General features: G+C 38.8%; 1 long non-coding RNA gene across 1 annotated transcript in view; it reads left to right on the top strand.

Annotated features, from left to right (window-relative positions):
* The window catches only part of LOC134738569 (uncharacterized), a 65,347-nt gene extending 58,428 nt beyond the window's left edge, over positions 1-6,919 (top strand). Inside the window, exon 3 of the long non-coding RNA XR_010124376.1 lies at positions 6,675-6,919. This is a non-coding gene — a long non-coding RNA (uncharacterized LOC134738569). The remainder of the gene's footprint in view (positions 1-6,674) is intronic.
* The last annotated feature ends 10,104 nt before the right edge of the window (positions 6,920-17,023 follow it).

Raw genomic sequence — 17,023 nt, 5'->3', positions numbered from 1 at the left:
GACCCTACTAAATGACCTTTATTTAACAGACTCATAAATCACGGTGATGTTCCAAATCAAACTAAATAACATCAGGATGGCATTTGTCCCTACACAATAAAGAAATTCGAAAACGTATAGCTATTTACTGTCTTCCTTTAAGTTTTATTTCCAATAGCACTATGAGGCACGGATGTTGACTATGTGCTGGTGTAGACACTCTCTTGAGTGGCCCCAGTCAGAACTGTCTCCCAGTGAGAGAGGTAATGAAGCCAGAACCATCCTCTGACCCCTTGTCCCATCAATGAGAATAAATTACCCCATTCAATGGGGAAGAATATTTTTCATTCATTGATTCTCACAGCCATCCCATAATCTGGATTGCCTCTTGCACTCAATCTTTCACTTCAGAAGGAGAAATTGTCCTCACAAATGGACACCCACTGTGCATCTCACAAACTTTGCATTTGATTTATCTGTGGCAAGCCAAGGAGAAAAACCAGATTTTTCATCAAACATGCCCTTAGATTGAATTCTCATCAACAGTATCATTCACACAAGAAAAAAAAAAAAGCAGTGATTTGATATAAGACTTCACTCTGGCTGCTTAGTAACATCGTCTTAATGTCCTTTTTGGCTTGACTAGGTGGATCAAAAAGTTTGATTCACTTTTCTTGCGCAAAAGTCCTAGATTATTGGGCTAGAAATGAAAACCATTTTTCTTTTTCAGTCAGGGAAAAAGAAAACATTTGCCACATCATTATATACAACATATTGTAGTGAAAAGCACTTAGAAAAATGCCCAAGGCAGGTAGTTACCGCACAACACCAAGAAGACAAAACTTAAGTCCAATGGCAAAGAAAATTTGCCATATTTTCCCCAACTATGGACCCTGATCCCTTACAGATAACACCATGAGGGCTTGGCACTTAGGCATCCAGAAAAATGGCGTGTAGATTGGCATCATGGAATTCAAGGGCACATTAATACTTGCTAATGGGGCTGGGTTTCTACTTCAGTAGAGTCCTGCGTGGCAAGAACTTATGAAAAGCCCTTTCCCTTGTAAATTCATGGCCCTTGAGGGAGATAAACTTGATGATTACAAGAACATGTTCAGGCACATAGAACACTAAATTTTCAAACCAAAAGACCCTGGTGGGGACAGCACAATGAAAACAATTCTGAATTATACAAATCAAGATCATAGATTACAAAGGTAAAGCTGCTAGTTTCCTCTTTGGTTTTCTTTGCATGGATGAATTATTTAGAAATTCTTTCAGCCAGTCGAAGTATGTTGATTAGGTGATAACTAAATTGTTTTCTCATTTATAATTCCAGGTAAGATTTCAGCTTGATGTTATTAGTTATCATGTTAATGAAAACAGATGATGTCAGTTATCATAGACAAATGTGCTCTCCTTCCTTCCCTCCCTCCCTCCCTTCCTTCTTTCCCTCCTTCCTTCCTTTCTTCCTTCTTCCTTCTCCCCCTCTCTACCTCCCTCCCTCCCTTCTTTCTTCTTTCCTCTCTTGCTCCCTCCCTCTTTCCCTTCCTTCCTCCTTCTCTTCTTCCTTCCTTTCTCTTTTCCTTCCCTCCTATCTTCACAAAGACCTTTGTAGATTGTAGATACAAGGCCATTGTCTTCATGCAACAAAACATAATGTAGAAGCCCCAGGTTTTGATACTCGCTGGGCAATTCACTTCCACTTATGTTTATTTCAAATAAGACTAATAATTTTGCATGAGACTGAGATCTCCGAGGGCAGGGACTGCAGCATTTTTACTTTTCAGCACCTAACAGAACACCTGGCACACAATATATGCTTAATAAATATCTCTTAAATGACTCTGTGTTTGCCTCCTACGAGGAGGTTTTGTGAGACATACAAAAATGTAAAGTATATAAAATCACTCTGGAAATTTAAAAACACTGGAAGCCAATATTGTCATAATTTCTGTAACTAAAGACCTAAGTTTTCATGGCAAAGGAGGAAAGAGTTAAATGCCTTCATAGATTAGAAAAATAGAATAATTCATTTTAAGAAACTGCTTATTTTCTAGCCCCTGATTATACATATAGACTCGTCTAGAGTGACCCACGGCCTGAGGATGCTTACTGCCATTGTTTTACTAGTAGTATCTAATATGTCTTGAGCACTTTCTATGTTCTGGATGCTATTCTAAGCACTTTATATATGCTGTGTCATTTAAACCTCATGGCAACCACATCAGGTGGACACTATTATCATCCCCATTTTCCAGAAAAGGCACGGGGAGGGTAATATGCATAACCAAAGTTACCTAACTAGTTAGTTGAGTCAGAATGCATGTCCAATCAGGAGGAAATGGAAGTATGCACCAACTGTGAGTCACATTTTTATACATTTTTGCCACATCTAATTATTTACTAGAGCTAAATTTTCTGTATGGATATAATTAGGGTCCATCAGTAAAGGAACTGTCAGAACTATAAATCTCTAATTCTAACTTCTACTTAGAAGTTAGACCCATGAGCAAGATTCCATCCACATCAAACATTAGAATCAGTTCCATTGTCTTTCTAGAAAGATTAGTTTCACAAATACCACTTTTATGATCCACAGTTTTTCACTCTAGCTTTTAAAATCAGTTATATCATTCCACCATGAGGTGATTTCAATGACATTTAAGTATAAGTCTCTCCCCTCCAGCTTCATGGTCAGATCCAAATTGAAATTCCTGGGCAATTCATCTAATCATTTGAAACTTAGTTTCTTCATCTATACAATGGAAATATATAAACTTAGCTCATCATGTTGTTGTGAAGATTCAGTGAGGTAACGTAAAAACCTGTGAATGTTATAAGTAACTCAAAGGATGCTTCAAAATTCCACATATAAAACAGTTGGAGTTACTTGAATAAGAGCTAGGCTTAGCAAATCCCTCTCTAGAAAGAAAACAAATTATTTCAAGAAAATACTCTTTCAAACACATCAAAACTTGAAGGATTGTAAAATTAGAAGTTATTATATATTTTTACCTTTTAATGGTAACAGTATTCAACAGCCACTATCTGGATATTCTCTATTTGTGTGGTTTCAGGTATACCTTAAGTGACTCAGTTCCAAGTGCATTTATTTTAAACAATACTAAAATGCAGATTTTCACTAGTTCAGACTGTACTCCCCCACTATCAATTCAGATCAGTGAGGTTTTAAAACAAATCAAATCATCCTGAAAAGCACATCACCACCCACCCAGCAGGCACTGAACAACTGCCACGTTCTTGACACGAGCCTGTAATGTACACACCTAGACCGAGCCATCAAAATGTGCCATCTTGGCTTTCATGGACCCTATGAGCTAAGACAAACACACTGACATGTCATGGAAAGTAGTTTGAGAACAAATCAGAGCATAGACGCAGCTAGAGTATGTGGGAGACAGCTCCAATTCTCGTTTTTAAAGTAATTGTTTTCCTGAATTACAACATAATACAAAGAAAGATTTTCCAAAGTCAAATAAAACAGAAAGAGCTAAGCATAATTTAAAAGTCTCCTATTAATCTACCCTTCTATTACCACTAACTATAGGACTATAATGTTTTCTGTGTGTGTTTGTGCATGCATGTATGTGTATACATGTACATATAATGAATATGTATTTATATGGTTAATATATATACACACATAAAACACAGCATGTATTTGTTTTAAAATAAACGCTGAATCATGCTGTGTAAATTGTAGTTAGAATTTGTCTCTTAGTGATCTATCTTTAGAGTAAAAACACATCTTGCTTTATTATTTTTTAGGGTCTTTGGACAGAAGAGAGGAATCGGTTGGTGCACAAGTTAGGGTTTCATTTCTGAGTTGGTTGATTGGATAAGGTTTAGGTGAGGGGAGAAGAGCTTGAGATGGACAAAATAGGCAAAGAATATAAATAAGAAATGGTTTTCAAAAAGGAAATGGGTATTTTAAAACAGAATCCAGGTGAGAGAGGGGTGAGGGGATTGAATAACAGACCCAAAGCAGTAAGTCAATGCTTTGCCTCCACCCAGAATCCGAATCTGAGCTAACTAGTTTCAAACAATACAGGGGACTTAATATATGAGCTTTGATCTCATCAAGGAAACAACCAGTTGGGAAAGGGTGGGTGTCATTCTTCTAACACTTCCAGACTGGGACCACCACTCCAGTGGAAAATAAATCAGAGTGGAGAAGAGTGGGAGAAGGAGGGAGAAAAACTTGGCGTTTCTTGACAGTGTACACAGTGAAAATGGGTTAAGTTAGCTCAGAAAAGACTCAAGTCCCTTCTGCACTAATTGTATTTCAGTGTTGAGAAGGAGATGGGATTTTGTGGCTCTCTTGGCTTCCACTATTAGCTGAAAAAGAGGCAGAGAATTTTTTTAATAGAGGTTCTTCTGTGAAGAAAGCGGGGAAACAATAGCTAGCTGTCACAGCCAGCTGATATCTATCTTTGATCAGCCAAATGAATGTTGCAGGCATTTCTTATAGAAAGGAGATTGCTTATCGATCTATATCAAAATATGCATGCTAATCCCAGGCAGCAGAGAGTATTTTCAAGTGGAGTTAATAATCTGATTGCTGCCCTGTCTGGAGCAATTCTCTGAACTCGGAGCTCTAATCAGTCCAGGGTCTTGCAGTCAAATGTACTTTGCTGTTTAAATTTGGATTTGTGACATTGATTGAGGAGCCCTTGTAAAGGTGTTGACAAATCAAATTGTTTGTTCCAGTAGTGTTTTGCCAGAGATCAAGTCCAAAGTAATACGCAGTGAATTTGTTCATTACTAGTAGGGTGAAAGGAATGATAAAATTCACCTGCATCATTATCACAGACACAAGCCTAATAAAAGATATGTTCTGTCTGAAGAAAATGTAGTTTTGTGGGTGCTTTTGTGAGTTATACAGTGGGGTGGCCCTTTTAGACCTGGTGGATATTAGATATGTTTTAAGAAAGCTAGGCAAATAAATCTATTCCATGTTTAAGATCAGAGCACTTTGTTTATTTGGTTGAAAAACAAACTGAAAAGATGGGCAGATAGATGTCATGTGCTATTTGAAGAAGTCCTTAGGCACACAGACCCATGTGAGATAGAAGACTCTTCTACAAGTAGAGGATGTAGACGAAGAAGAAAAGCTCCTAGGTGCTCAATAGGTGGTCCCTATTCATCTGAGGATTGGTAGACTATCTTTGTATGTTTCCATCTGACTTGGGAACTTGCCTGAGTGGAAATGACATTGATAAGTCTATAGGTATTGATGAAGTAGGAGGTGGGACTTTACTCTAGACCAGATTGAAGACTGGCTAACACAGGGAAGAGTCACCAAAAGCACCTCCCTATAAAACATGCCCACCAGTGCCATGAGAGTTTACCATTGCCATGGGAACACCAGGAAGCTACCCTCCTCCCTCCCTTCACTTGGCAACAACCCAGAAGTTACCACACTTTTTCTAGAAATTTCTAAATAGCCCATGCCTTAATTTGCATGTAATTAACAGCAGGTAGAAGTATGACTGCAGAACTTCCCTGAGCTGCTGCTCTTTACACACTGCCTGTAGGGTAGCCCTGCTCTGCAGGAGCAGTCACAGAGCTATAACACTGCTGCCTCAATAAAGCTGTTTTCTTCTACCACCAGCTTGCTCCTGAATTATTTCATGAGCGAAGCCAAGAACCTTCCCAGGCTAAGCCCCAATGTGGAGACTCGCCTGCCCTGTACCATTAATACCCCTGTGTCTGATGTGAGGCTGACTTGGTAGGTAGCGTAAGGTTAGAGAGCACACACAGAACTGCCCTAGGTTGGGTTCTCCCAGAAGCTGACGCTGAGATTGGAATGTGAGTTTATTTTGGAGGTGATCCCAGGAAGCACTGGTGAATAGGAAGGGGAATAGGAAATGAGCCAGGGAAAGGACGGAATACATCACATGTTAATGAGCAGGTTACTGCTGTGGGCACATGGGGGATGGTCCTGCTAGGGACTCTGAAATAGCAGAAAGATGAGAAAGAGAAAGAATCTGACCTTGCTAGAGGCAGAAAGGAGCCACGAGAGACTGAAGCTCCTGCTTGAGTTCAAGCATTTGGGCTCAATAAGCGCATTGCCCTGGACATTTGAATTACTGGAATGCTACTGTTTGGGGCAGCAGATGCTATTCAGGGTTAGGACAGGATGAGCCCATTGACTGGGTTTCTGGAAACAGTGGGAGAAAAGTTGATACTGTTTTGTATTCCAACTTTTCACATCACCTTGACACAGTTAATAATATTATCAATAATAATAATATTAACAGCTAACATTTATTTTATATATTTAATGTGCCAAGCACTTTTTTACATGTTTAAGCATACTACCTTAGTGTTTTTTAATCTGGAGATTGTAAGCCTTTAGTAGGTCTAAATTAATTTACTGGGTTCCCTGTAAAATAGAAGAGAACACAACAGAATAGACTAGAATAAATTTTGTTACAGTGGAAAATATCAAAGTGTCTAATCCCTCAGAAGGACTAGTTTGGTTTGATGAAAACTCTGTTTTAATTACATGTGTGGGGGTGTGTGTATGTGCACATGTGTGCACACTAGGTCACAGTGTAAAATATATTTGCCACTGTGTATCAAGTATAAGTAGAGAAAGACTGAGTTTTCTCATTTTAGTCTCATAACGATGCTCTAAAGTTGGCATTGTTATCCCCATTTTACAGGAAAGAAAACTGAGATTCTAAAACGTTGAATAACCTACACAAGTTCACACAGCAAGAAAGAGACAGGACCATGGTTCAACTTCCTCCACAGCAGTGTTTGCTCTCCTCTACAGCAACCATAACACAGCCGACTCTTTGCAGCAGAGAAAATGTAAACCCTGGAACTTTCACAGAGAGCCTGTGCTGGGAAGCCTCCGGGACCATCTGCTCCTCCAGAAGGCCTGCAACTGTTCTTTTCATGTTTGTCAGAAGAGTTTGGTAACAAAACCCATTTAATATCAAACTGGAAGACAGCAGAGTGCTCCTTAGTGTTACAGCACTGTTGATGTCGCCTTAATTTATAACATGGCAAATGGTTAGGCAGATGGCATTTAATATATTCCCAGACATAAACATGAGGCTTAAGTTGTATACGATATGAGATCCTGGGCTTCCATAAACTCTGTAGGAGGTAAACCTGCCCCTTCCCCCTCCTACATATGAGCGGTGTTAACCATTCGGAGACACAGGCAGGACACACAGAACTGGTCCAGCTTCCAGAGACTTAGGTGGCAGGCTCTCCAACTAATCCCCAGGTAGTACTGGCCGCAACTGAAATATTTCATGTTAGTCACTAATTGCAAAAGGCAAGGCAACTTTTAGGTAATAGAAGAAGCCTGGTCTCAGAGTCTAGACACCTAGGGCCTGGGCTTCATCTCTGGACCTCACAAATCACGTGACTTTGTTTTTAAATTGGTAGATTTTACCTTTTTTTTTTTTTTCTTTTTGAAACAAGGTTGCTCTATCACCAGGCTGGAGTGTAATGGTGCAATCACAGCTCACTGCAGCCTCAACCTCCTGGCCTCAAGCGACCCTTCCTCTTCAGCCTCTGGTAACTGGGACTACAGGTGCACACCACCATGCCCAGCTAATTTTTGTGTTTTTTTGTACAGACAGGGTTTTGCCAAGTTGCCCAGGTTGGTCTTGAATTCCTGGGCTCAAGGCATGCACCTGCCTTGGCCTCCCAAAGTGCTGGGATTACAGGCATGAGCCACTGCATCCCGCAAGATTTTACCCTTTAAAACAGTTTCAGATTTACAGAAAAATTGAGAAGATAGTCCAGAGTGTTTTTCTATTACCATGCACACACAGACACACACACACACACGTGCACACACACGCATGCACACACACACATACACATACAGTTCTTTTATTACCATTTTATATTAGTGTGATGTATTTGTTACAATTAACGAACAAATATTAATACATTATTAACTAACATCCATAGTTTATTCTGATTTCTTTAGTTTTTACCTAATCTCCTTTTTCTGTTCCTAATATGGCATCCTACCCAAGATGCCATATTACATTTAGTCATCATGTCTCCTTAGATTCCTTTTGGCTGTGACAGATTCCTCAGACTTTCCTTGTTTTTGATGACCTTGACAGCTTTAAGATACACTGGTCAGATATATCGTACAATGTCTCTCTATTGGAATTTGTCTGATGTTTTTCTCACGATTGGATGAGGCTGTGGCTTTTGAGAAAGAGGATTACAGAGGAAAAGTACCATTTTAATCAGATCATATCAAGGATACATCATACATCAAGGTGTTTTATCACTGCTGATGTTGACCTTGGTCACCTGGCGTAGGCAGTGTTAGTCACATTTCTCCACTGTTAAGGTACTTTCTCCTTTCCATACTCTGTAGAAGGACGTCACTGTGTGTAGCACACACTTAAGGCATGGGCAGTTATGTACTCTGTCCTTGAGGGTGGAGTATTTAAGTAATTTGTTTGGAATTCTGTCACATGGGAGACTTGCCTCTTCTTCCACTTTTATTAGTTTATACAATTACTTATTTATATCAGTATGCACTCATGAATATTTATTTCATATTTTGGGTTATAACCTAATATTACCTTGTTTATTTTGTTGCTCAGATTGTTTCAGCTTTGACTACTGGGCCATCTCTTTTGGCTCCTGTATGCCTTTGACATACCCTCATTGATATGGCATTATTGTTCTTAAAGACTTCCTTATTTTCTAGCACTACAAGATGTTCCTAGTTCATCTTGTTTATTTCTCACCCCAGTCCTGCAATCAGACATTGTTTCAAGAAACTCTGGTTATTTTTATTGGAGAATAATATTAGGAACCAAGATCTGGCCAATAAGTGTGTTTGTTGCTATTGAGCTATCTTTGGATCTAGACCCTCTTAGCTAATAGGGCAAATAAATACTGTATATGTGTGTATAATACCCATGTATATATGTATGCATATCTATAAATATTTCTATATGTTATCATCTCTATTTTGAGATAAATATCAGTTCTTACTGAGGTCTTTGACTCGGATTTTTAAACATATAGATCATTCTGGGCTCCTGCCCATACTTATATAAGTCCCTATTACAACATTCTAGTATACACATATAGCATTATCAAAATTATTAATCTAGTCCCCCATGGAAAACAACTTTATCAATGGGAGTACAGTGCTTATGTGCAGTTCCTCCTGCTTTTAATCTTACAGATCCTATTCATTTCCAAAGTTACAATCAGTACCTTTACCCTTGTCCCCTCTAGTGATGTTATTTCAGACATTTGTACTACAGTTAGAGTCTCTTATCACAGATTGCATTTTTTCCTGGGATCCCCTGACCTCCTAAATTTTTTTCAAATATGTATACATGAAGGTTCGCCCTTTGCACTGTGAAGTTCTATGGGTTTTGACAAAGGCATAATGTCAGGTATCCTCCCTCACAGTATCACACAGAATAGTTTCACCACTCTGCTTGTGCTTCACCTATTTATCCCTCTGTCTTCCCTCTCAAACTCCTGGCAATCATTGACCTTTTTACTTTCTCTATAATTTTCCTTTTTCAGAATGTACTATAATTGGAATCAAATGGTATGTAATCTCTTCAAAGTGGCATCTTTCACTAAACAATATGCATTTACATTTCCTCCATGTCTGTGTGTGTCTTGATAGCTCATTTCTTTTTATAACTGAATAATATTCCATAACATGGATGCTCCACAGTTGATTTATTTGCCCATTGAAGTACATGTTAGTTTCTTGCAGTTTTTGATGGTCGTGAATAAAGCATCTATAAACATTTATGTGCATATTTTTGTGTGGACAAAAGTTTCCAATTCAATTGGATAAATATTAGGAGCACAATTGCTGGATCATATGGCAAGACTGTGCTTAACTTTGTGAGAAACTGCCAAACTGTCTTCCAAAGTAGCTGTTCTTTCTGCATTCTCATAGAAATGCAGGGGAAGTGTTTCTGTTGCTCCACATCCTTCCCAGAATTTGGTGTATTCAGTGTTTTGAATTTTAACATCCTAATTCTAATAAGTGTTCCATAGTAATATCACTGTTCATTTAAATTGCATCTCCCTAAAGATAAATGATGTTGAACAAGTTTTCATATGCTTATTTGCCATAAGTGTATCTTCTTTGGAGAGGTGTCTGTTCAGATCTTTTACCCATTTTTAGATTGTGCTGTTTATTTCTTTTCTTGTTTAAAAGTTTAAAAGTTGTCTGTATATTTTGGATCAGGTACATGTTTTGCAAAGGTTTTCTCTTAATCTATGGTATGTCTTTTTTATTTTGATAACACTATCTCTTGCAAGACAGAGCTTCTTAACTCTAATAAAGTCCAGCTTATCAATTTATCCTCTTATTGATTGTGCATTTAGTGCTATATCAAAAAATGAATTGCCAAAACTAAAGTCACCTAGATTTTCTCTTGTGTTACCTTCTCTAAGTGTTATAATGATTTTTTCCACAAGAAAATTCAGAAATGATAGAAGTTTTATAGTTTTGACTTTTTCATTTAAGTCTATGATCCATTTTGAGTTCATTTTTGTAAAAGGTGTAAGTTCTGTGCTTAAATTATTTCTTCTTTCCTTCTTCCCTTTGTTCCTTCTTTTCTTTCTCTTCCTTTTGTCTTTTTTTTTTTTGTATGGTTCCAAGTATCATTTGTTAAAAAGACTGTCTTCTATCTTTTTTCCATTGAATTACTTTTGCTCTTTTGTCAAAGATCAGTTGACTATATCAGTGTGGGTTTATTTCTGGGATTTCTATTCTGTTCCATTCATTTATATGTCTATTCTTTTTCCAATACTATACTGTCTGGATTACTGTAGGTTTATTGTAAGTCCTGAAGTTGGGTAACGTCATTCCTCCAACTTTTTTTTTTTTTTTTAATTTTCAGCATTGTCTTGGCTATTTTGCGGCTTTTGCTTTTTTAATATAAACTTTAAAATCAATTTGTTCATATCTACAAAAGAGCACGCTGGAGTTTACATTGGGATTGTGTCGAATCTATAGATCAAGTTGGAGAGAATCGACAGATTTATAATATTGAGTTTTTTCAAATGTAACTTTTTAGATCAGTTTTACTAAGGCATAATTGACATCTAATAAACTGCACATATATAAATTGTGCAGTTTATGCATTTATGAATTTATTATATCATAATATGATAAATGCTGATTCATGTATACATTCCCAAAGCCACTACCACAATCAATATAATGAACAAACTAGTCACCACCAAAAGTTTCTCCATGACTCTTTGCAGTCTCTCCCTTGTCACCCTCCTCCCCAGACATCCACTGATTTAATTTCTGTTACTATATGTTAGTTTTTATTTCCTATAATTTGATGTAAATGGAGCCATACCACACGTAATCTTTTTGGTGTGATATATTTTCATTCTATAATTATTATGAGATTCACAACTGTTGTAACATGCACCCACAGTTTATTCCTTTCTGTTGCAGAATAATACCTAATTCGTGTAGATATACTACAATTTGTTTATTGATTCAGCACTTGATTGACATTGGATTGTTTCTAGCTTTCAGCTATTACAAATAAAGCTCATATGAATATTTGTGGACAAATCTTAGTATGGGCATATACTTTCATTTTTTTTTTGGGTAAATTCCTGGAAGTAAAATGACTGGGTCATATGGTAGGCACAAGTTCATCATTTTAAGAAACTGCCAAATTGGTTTTCAAAGTGGTTACATTTCTATAAGCAGGACATGAGAGTTCCAGTTCCTCCACATCATCACCAACACTTAGCTTTTTAGCTAAGTGTTAACACTTTTTCATTTTAGCCATTCTAATAGGTATGTAGAAATATCACAGTGTGTTTTTAATTTGCATGCCTGGTAATCTCTGAGTGCTGGATATTTTTGTATTCCTATTAATACTCTTGACTTTTGTTCTGAGGTACAGTTGAGTTACTTAGAAACAGTTTGTTCCTTTTGAAGCCAGCTTTTATTTCTATACCATTTGTTAGGTGGGTAAGGAGCAGTACTTAGTTTAAGGCTAATTATTCCCAATTCCTGAGTCAATACCATTCCTTATTCCTGAGTATTCTACCCAATGTTTCATGAACTATGAGTTTTTCCTCTCTGGGCTGTGGGAACAGGCACGGTGCCTAGCCCTGTGCAAGCACTCAGCATTCTTCCCTCTAATCCTCTAATTGAATGGTTCTTTCCCCAGCCTTGCGGCGTTTCCTCACTTGCACGCACGAATCACTACGATGCCGAATATTCAGAGGGGACTCTCGGAAGAGCTCCAGGCTTTGCTGTGTTCAGCTCTCTCTTCTCTGTTACTAGTCCTGTGAACTCTAGCCTTCTTGAGTCCCGAGACCCTCAACTCCCTTTCTTAAACTCAAGGAGTCTGCTGGGCTCTCCCTGAGTTTTATTTCTCCATGCCATGGCCTGGAAACCTTTCAAGGCAGTAAGCTGGGGCAATTGTAGGCCCATTTGGTTTGGTGTTTTCTTTCTCAGGGATCACTGTCTTTCTTTTAACTTTTCTTTTCTTTTTTTTTTTTTTTTTTTCTGAGACAGAGTCTCACCCTGAGTGCAGTGGTGTGATCTCGGCTCACTGCAACCTTTACCTTCTGGATTCAAGTAATTTTCATGCCTCAGCCTCCCTAGTATCTGGGACTGCAGGTGTAAGCCACCATGCCTGGCTAATTTTTGTATTTTTAGTAGAGACAGGGTTTCACCTTGTTGGCCAGGCTGGTCTGGAGCTCCTGGCCTCAAATGATCCATCTACCTCAGCCTCCCAAAGTGCTAGGATTACAGGCATGAGCTACAGTGCCCAGCCAACTGTCTTTTATTTTACTATGTCCAATGTCTTGAAAACCATTGTTTCATATGTTTTGTCTGTTTATTTTGATTGTTCAAGCAGGAGGGTAAATCTGTTACTTTATCTATCTTGGCCAGAAATGTAAACTGCCTGTTTACCACATGACTTTAAGCAATATTAATGACACAATGGCTACTATTGAAAGGTCACTTACCCTGCTAACCTATATTGTGCTTCTTTTCTGGTCTTCTGCTTCTTTTTCTGAAAAAGGATGTCACAATTCCTGCTCAGTCCCTCATGGATCTGGTAAGGATTGGTTGGTAATAGAAGTCATTTTTTTGAACATCATGGTGATGGTGGCGGTGGTGAATGTCAAAGCTCCCTTTATCAATACAATATATTTCTTATATTGAAAACCTCAAGTTCTCAAAAGTGTGGTAGGTGAAATCACTTGGGAATTGTGTTGGAAATATGGTTTACTGAGCCCTGACACATGAGACACAGAGTTTAGTTTTTCAGTGCTTCCTTTTATTCAAGAATCCCAGACATTTCTAATGCCCAAGGATTAAGGGTTACACTTTGAAAAAGTCTACTCTAGGCCACTCCTTTTGAAGCAGAATACTTTCCCACACTAACCAGTTCATTTTTGAGTCCTGGAGACAATGGAGGATATGTTTCCATGACCAGTGAGGAGCATGAGAGTGAAAGTTTCTGTTGCTCCACAGCTCCAGGAAGTTAAACCCAACTCCAGGTAAACAAGATATGCATCTGTAGGAGAGGAAAAACAAAAGGAGGAGAAAGGAGGCTTCCCTTGCCTCTCACCTGACCAACAGAAGTAACATATGCTGAAGTTGCTAATCCATGGCAACTCCTTCCTTCCTCCACAGTGAGTGCTGTGATTTGGGTGAGACTGATCTTCTCTAAGATCTTGAAGTGGACCCTGGATGGTCTACACCAGCCAGAGGCACATCACCCTCTTGTACTGTGATTGGTTCATGAATGGAACTGTACTCTAAAACAGTAAGGTCAGAATGAAGCTCAGAGCTTTGTTAGATGCTTGTGGGAAGTAAAGGTGTCTCACTCTATGGTGGAGCATCTAGCTCCAGCTCCTGCTGATGGACACTTGCAACCACAAGGGAAACAGATGTTGTGGTTAACACACAAGGAAGGGCAAAGGTGAGACAGGTGTGGAGAAATGGAGGCAGATCCCTGATAAAACTATGGCTGAAGTGTAATACTATGTTGCTTTTTCTCTAAGTGAACCAATACATTTATTTTATTATCAGTTTGATTTGGGTTTTCGGTGATAGGTATATTAAAGCCTCCTGATGCTTAAAAAGCCAATAACTAAGGTATCAATGACTGGGGCAGTGCAACTCACCCCATGTTCATTAATGAATTTATTTGTTCCAACCCATTTCCAAGAAGCACTGTGGGATGTTAAGAGTGAGTGTCTTTGGGAGACTGAGGTGGGCAGATCACTTGAGATCAGGAGTTCGAGACTAGCCTGGTCAACATGGTAAAACCCCGTCTCTACCAAAAATACGTAAACTAGCTGGGCGTGGTGGCAGATATGTGTAATCCCAGCTACTCAGGAGGCTGAGGCAGGAGAATTGCTTGAACCCTGGAGGTGAAGGTTACAGTGAGCCTAGATCTCGCCACTGCACTCCAGCCTGGGTGACAGAGTGAGTGTTTCAGAAAAACAAGAATAAAAAAAAAAGAGTGTCTTCAAGCTGTTCATTGACACATGAAGGATGTGGTATGACACCAACTGGAAAGGCTGGCCTCTGAGGTTGAGAAAGCCAAATGCTTCTTCCACTGGTGTCTTTTCTACTCTTAGATATAGGTTATTATTGTGTTATGGGATAGAAAGACTTTCTCTGTCTCATGTAGTTCAGTCTGATCCCTTCATGCCAATGGATTGATAATTCTGCCATACGTTCTAAGTCTCTGGGGTTTTCAAATTTATTCTATTCTATTTTTAATAACAAGACATCCAAAGTGTTGCTGCAAACATGACTTTTATGGGAAAGCCTTCAAATCTTATTCTCTATTCTTGAAGATGTTGGAATTTCTGTGCTGTATTCTTTTTAAGGGAAAAAATGTGTGTAACCTTTTTGCTTATGTCTCCTTCTATTGATTCTGGGTCCCTTGGTACTCTTTTGAGACCTGTTTCTCTTCCATCTCTCTCCCCTCTGTTTCTTGAACTAAAGGTTTGTGTTGAGCACTGCTTCATTTCCCCTTACATCACTACCACAATAGTTTCCTGAGAATGGGACACACTTTGAAGACAGTTATGCTTCTTCTTTCTTGCTTGGGTTAAATGATGTTTATTTTTCAACCTAAGGAATATTTCACCTTCTTTCTTATTAGAGATTCTGATAATTTGAAAGACAGTAAAATCTGGAAACAGCATCTGCAGGTGCCAGCATTGGTGTATATTAAGCAGCACAGGTAAAGATGGGCTTGGACCCTAGAGAACTGTGCCTACTGGATCTGCCCTTCAGCCTTCCATGCCTTCCCCTCTTCCTCTCTCTCCCTCTTCAAAAAATAAAACAACCACATAGCTCACTCTTTTTGATCCCCTTTTTTGTGCTGGGCGGGGGTTTGGAGAACTCTAGAGCAGGGATTGGCAATTTTTTTTTAAACAGCCAGATAATAAATATTTTAGGTTGTGCTATTTATGGGGAAAAATTAAAGCTATTGTGCAGGTACTTGTATAAACACTTAAAATGTAACCATTTCAAAATGTAACACTCATTCTTAGCTCTTAGGTCATAAACCAATAGGCAGCTGGCCGGGTTTGGCTCTTGGAGTTTGCTGACCCTTACTCTTGAGAACTGGATAAGATTTTGATTCTCAAGGAATAGGAGGAGTTCTCAGTATATGGAGAGCAGCAAAGAACAGTTTGAAAAATCTGCATCCAAGTCTGAAGATTTTATATCAAATCCACCTTTATCAAATGCTACCTGTAAAAATCTATCTAAAATAATTTTCTTTGTAACTGAAGAAGCTATTACTCAGCTTTCCACTGAGGTGAGGCTGACATGTACAGTGGAAGGGTGGAGCCTGGCTAAATGGTTCTGGGCTTTTCTCCTAGTTCAGGAAACTCTCGAGCCTCATCTTTTTCTAGTGTGATTCCTCCACTCCAGCTAACCACTCTGATTTGCATACAGCCTCTCACTTACCCTCTTTGTCACACATCCATGTCTTATCCAGTTTCTGTGGCTGTACTTCACTCTTTCCCTCCTCAACCTCCCCAAATCCCTTTCATCCCATTGCAACTTGTGCCAAGTTCAACTTACTGCATCCATAATTTGAGGGATTGCCAAAGTGCAGTATACACAGACCCTGAAGAGTAAGCAAGTGGATTTCAGATGGAATATTATGGTAGACTGACTTCAAACATGGCCTCCAATGATTCCTACCTCCTGGTATTTACACACTTGGATAATCCCCTCTTTTTAAGTTTGGGTTGGGGCAATGTGACTTGTTTCCAATGTGCTGGGATGTCACTTCCAAGATGCGGTTGGTTAGGGGACTAAGACATCATCTAGTAAGTGTACCCTCTCTCACTTTCTCACTTGCTCAATTTCATGAAGCCAGCTGCCATGTTGTGAGCTGCTCTATGGAGAGGTCCATGTGGCAAGGAATGGAGGTGGCCTCTGGTCAATTAGCCAGTGAATAACTGAATCTTGCCAACAATCACTGAGTGAGCTTGGTATCAGATCCTCATCCAGTCCAGCCTTGAGACAAGAGCTGCCCTAACTAACACCTCAGTTGCAACCTTTGAGAGACCTTGAGCCAGAAGACTCAAGTAAGCCATGTCTGAATTCCTGACCCACAGAGATGGTGAGATAATACATGTTGTTGCTCTCAGTCATTAAGGTTTGGGGTAACTCATTACACAGAAAATAGATAACTAATACCTATACCTATATAAAGAAAGATTTTCATTCCAATAATCTCATATTTATCATTATGTCTATTGGAAAAAATATAGCTTTAGTAAATATTTTGAGTTTGTCAATGTATTTAAGTTCCAAAAAAGTGAGTTGCTGTGAAGATAAGAGAATAATAGTACAGTTGATGCAGACATGGCACGGTATTTCAAATACTATAAAAATTACTAAAGTTTGAGAACTTCTGCTTTAGGCAGTGGCTTTGGATTTACCACTTCCAACAATTTGTCACCATTTAAGACCCTCACACTCTGCTTTCTTCTCCATCTCCAT

This window comes from Pongo pygmaeus, chromosome 18, assembly GCF_028885625.2.
Source record: "Pongo pygmaeus isolate AG05252 chromosome 18, NHGRI_mPonPyg2-v2.0_pri, whole genome shotgun sequence".
Taxonomy (NCBI): domain Eukaryota; kingdom Metazoa; phylum Chordata; class Mammalia; order Primates; family Hominidae; genus Pongo; species Pongo pygmaeus.
The sequence above is the reverse complement of the archived record's forward strand: the minus strand, read 5'-3'. Positions and strand labels throughout refer to the sequence as shown.